Source organism: Dendroctonus ponderosae, unplaced genomic scaffold, assembly GCF_020466585.1.
Source record: "Dendroctonus ponderosae isolate FM_Combo_2020 unplaced genomic scaffold, Dpon_F_20191213v2 Dpon_F_20191213_7, whole genome shotgun sequence".
In the NCBI taxonomy this organism is placed as follows: domain Eukaryota; kingdom Metazoa; phylum Arthropoda; class Insecta; order Coleoptera; family Curculionidae; genus Dendroctonus; species Dendroctonus ponderosae.
This window is the reverse complement of record NW_026018916.1, coordinates 7,546,948-7,551,520: the sequence shown is the minus strand read 5'-3', so window position 1 is coordinate 7,551,520 and position 4,573 is coordinate 7,546,948. Positions and strand designations below refer to the sequence as shown.

Below are 4,573 nucleotides of genomic sequence, written 5' to 3'. Positions count from 1 at the left end.
TCTGTCTGACTTACTTTTTAGCAATTTATATATGCATTAGTAGTCTGATAGATCAAGTTGCATTATTTTTTATAGCAATAAGATCTGCTGTTTGCAATAAAATAATGACCGAACTATAAAATTGCTTAGAACTGAAAGAGAAATAACAAAATATAGACACTTACTTCTATGTACTCAAGGCTGCTGAAACATTTTGCATGAGGCAATATGAGCGTTTAAAACAAACAATATTTATTAAAATAATATTTATTACAGTATAGAGTTTGCTATGTTTAAACATCTTGCTTCGCAAGTTAACGCCGATTAGTCTCTGTCAGTCTGGCATCCCGATTGAACTGAATCTCCTGAAAATAAATAGCAATTAATAAGGCTGAATTATTATTACAGAGCAAAAGAGGAATTAAAACACATTATCGGGTTAAAAAATCGCTTCACTAGTGCCTCTGTATCTGTGAAAAATCAATGAGTGGTCAGACTCAATGGGCCTGGACTAGAAGGATCGAAAACTAGATGGTCGTTTCTCAGCAAAGTCTACCTTTGCTGTTTGCAAAGTGAAATTTCAACCTTTTCTATGTATGTAGCTTTAAATGTTAAAATTAATTGGCTGCAGCTTCTAAATTACTTGAAAATATGATGTATTGTATTCTGCTGCTCAATTCGTAAAATCTTTGTAAAAAGCTAATGACATCATTTCATTCCTCTGCTATGTAGGTATGAAAAATGTTTTCATCTTATATTTTAAAATGAATAATGATACCCTAATTAAATTTTTATTAAAGTTTGTCAATTGGACTTCACTTCCAGTCAGCAACAGGTTTTTCAGTATTTCAGACTTTTCAGTTCATTATCGGAAATGAATTATTGGTGTCCTATCGAAATATTCCAGATAGTCGTATATTACCTTGGAAATCGAATTAAAATACGAATCGAAAGCCTTGTCGAAACCAAAGATTCAAATCGTACAAATTAAGTCGGCAGTCCACAAGAAAAGTATGGACGAGACAATTTTCTCGCCAAAAGAAACGGAGAGATAATCTCTAGCCGTGGCCGCGACAGGATAAAAAGTTGTAGTTTTTTGTCCATAAATTCTCGCCTGGATAAAGAGCTTTCTCGCGCTTAGTTCACTAATTAGAGATGGTATCGGTCCTTCGAATTAGCATTTTGAGAAGGCAAGAACTCGTCCGAGGACACGAGATTTTGTTTAAGAGCGGCGAACGACGCTAGCACGTTCGGCTAAGCGAGATAAGACAGTTTTGACATAGTTTCGCATAACTTTAACTACTTTCTCTACTATTCTATGTCTGCTCTTTTTCAAACTCTACATTGTTACGATCTTGATACTAAACGATTAGATCTCGAGAGGTTCACATAAGCGAATTTTATGGGGTTACTTTTCGCTTCAAAGGCAGTAGCGCTACTCATTTGCAAACCTATTGCCTCATATTAATAGGGTTCAGAAAAATAAGATTTCTTATATAAATATGGTAATACACCAACAGAACAAACTGAGGCTCATTCGAGGCCTGTAGTTATTGCAATGTGCAAGAGAGAATATTTCGCAAACTTTCTAGTAAGTAATCCATCCTTGATTGATGACTTGAGTACTAAGTACTGAGGAGAACGTTTTCTTCTGGCTTTGCTTCTGACTCCTATGCGAATGAGGACTATCTCTATTCTCGTTAAATCGAAGGTTACTTCTGCACTTTAACAAAATGTCGTTAATATTTACAACTATGTATGTACATATATGCTAATATTTCGTTACAGGCTGGGGAATATTCTTGTAGGAAAGGTAGTCGAGGAATGTTCCGTTCTGACTATTGGTATAATTTGCACGTACTACAGTTGCAAGATGTTCAGGACAGTGGCAACTATTTTTTAACATAAGCTATAAAAGTGTTTAGATGAAGTACGATTAAAGCACAGATTTATTGTTGGTCTTCAATGTTTCAGCTCAAGGTGTAATAACATAAATCACTCGGTAGAATGTATTACAACCACTTAGGATTAAATAAAGCTTACTCTTGACGGACGTATATGTAAATGGAACTCAAAGCGGAGAAGCAAAGTATTATAAATTTATAAGCTATTCAATTACTTACATCTTGTATGGCAAGCCAAACAGCCGAGGCATTGCCTTTATGTTGCGTAAAAAACGGGCTTTGAATGCACGCCGTTTGCATTGATGCCCTTCTGACACCGTTTTTTTTTATTTTATTTATATTTACTTGTTATATGAGACTGTGCGCTCACGAAATGCCAATCTGATACCCGATATGGCCGGTTTCGCGGCGGGACGCGGCTCATGCCTTCATGCGAAAGATAAAATCATGGAATATCCGGAATTGCAGTTTATACGACCGTCAGTTTGACTTTTCTTGACCACCAATCTCCACAGCAAAAAAATTAAAGAAGTGTCCGTCGATATTTCAAGGGGTCATGCGTTGGGGCACCGCCGCTGATGGCTAAATGGAACTGTAAAGGATTGTTTGGCATTTTGTAAAATATTATCCAGTATCATGTGAAGCCTACTCCGAACATGAAAAGCCTTAACAAGTCTGCTCAAATACTCGTGGTTTAATCTTTAGAATTTTCTCCTGTTGACTGTTTTACATACAATTTGAAATACAGATATTGGTATCAATACTGCTGACATAATTTGGAACAAAAAACATCAGATCAAATCACACCTAGTTAAACAACAAGCCAAAATTAACCATTAAGCATCATCAACAACATGCAACATCAACCAAAATTAAGCAATTATATTTCTACGTTTGAAAACCGAGTCTTGCCTACAGTAGCTCTCTAATGAAACCAGCAAACATTGAATTATCAGCAACGATAACTGGCGCCAAACCGTCTGGGATTATCCATATACGCACAACGTGTGCTCCATTTCGCAACATCTGTTATAATTTAACTATCAGGACGAATAAAGTTTGAAATCCGGATACTGAAAGCACGAACATTTTATTAGCTGCTGCATATGTGGAAATTGATACGATTAAGCAGCTTTCTCGATGAATACGAAATTATTTGAGAGGAAATCTGGCTGGAATTATCCAAGCATGCATTGTGTTGTCAGTGAAACTACCAATATGTGATTTATGCATATGCAATCTTCTTCAATTACATATTCTAACTACTGCTTTGTTCGATGTTTTCGAAATATTTGCTTTTTTACATACATGGGCTTAAATCATTGACTATAGCTATTTTCCTCCTTTCCAGAGTAGATTCATTACATCCGACGTATATATTACGAGTTCAAGCATTTGTGAGTTTGCTTTGGTTTGTACCCTCCATAGGATTTTTTTCCAAATTCATATAAATAACTCCTGTTAGCGTCCCTTATAGCTTCATCTACCACTCCCCTTCGACAATTTCCATATGTTTCGTCTTTATCTACTTTCCATTTCTTGGTCATTGTTTCGCATACGTTCATTGATGGCATCTAGGTCGCAGTACATTGTCTCTTTGTTATCCATTCCATATTTATTAGAACTATAGGAACCACATATTCTTTACCGCAGCCTAAAAATAGCTGTGATGATGTCAACCCTTATTAGGTTAATAGTTCTGCGAATTTTTTCTATCATAAAAAATGCTTTGTGATATGTCATGTGATAATAAGAATTTACGCTATACTGGGAAACCGAATACTAAATGGCAAGAGGAGTTTGGCTAATATATGAGCTCAATTAGAAATTTAACGGTTTGAATAGCTTTAACACGTGTGTCAACTTTTTCCTGCAGATTTGTAGAAAAAGTTTAAAATTAATCTCGATCTTTCTGTGTTTTATAAGATTATGAATCGACATTAACACAGCTTAGGTTACCTCGATTTTTGCTCCTATTTAGGTCTATCGGTTAAAACCAACCTTTAACTCACGGAAACACGTCTAGTTAATTCTAGATCTTTGGACAGCCAGAACTAGAAGCTGCTGCGTTTTAGCACGGTATCAGCGTATATTTGAGAACAAACAATTATACAGGACGAGTAGAGATCAAAGTGTCGTATGAAGGCAGTGCACAGAAAATTTAATTTTCAAGTTCAGAAACACTTTCAAAAACAAATACAATTTATATTATTTGGCGTTATTTTTTTTGTTTAAAATCAACTTTTCATATGACGCTTGACCCTTACTTTTTGTAGATGCTATGCAAACTCAATATTTTTTTTTCGATGATGGCTCGTCGTACAAAAAGAACTAATGAGAGCTGAGATGAGCCTTCCGACCGAGAAATCTTTTTGCTTTTTAAGAAAATATATACACAAACGTACACACCACACTATTTTAGATAATTTTGGATTATATATATATACAGGGTTGCTCATTAGTGCGTCAAAGTGCGATATCTCAGTAAATATGAAGTTTACAAGAAAATTCGTCCAACGAAAGTTTTTCACGTTTAAAAGGTCCACATTCTAAAATTACTTTCCAATATACAGGGTGCATCATAAACGTGTGGTAGTTACCAACTCTGGTTTTTTAAATGAAACCCCCCTTTTTTTTTGTTATTTTCAGATTGGCCGTTCAATTTTAATTTATGTTTGTTTCAACCGTTT

General features: G+C 35.2%; 1 long non-coding RNA gene across 1 annotated transcript; it reads right to left on the bottom strand.

The window, feature by feature from the left end:
- Positions 1–230: 230 nt before the first annotated feature.
- Positions 231–3,073, bottom strand: LOC125505141. Its single transcript, XR_007281946.1, has 2 exons — positions 2,103–3,073; positions 231–344 (listed from the first exon to the last, which is right to left on the bottom strand). It is a non-coding gene; the product is annotated as an uncharacterized LOC125505141 (long non-coding RNA).
- Positions 3,074–4,573: the final 1,500 nt, after the last annotated feature.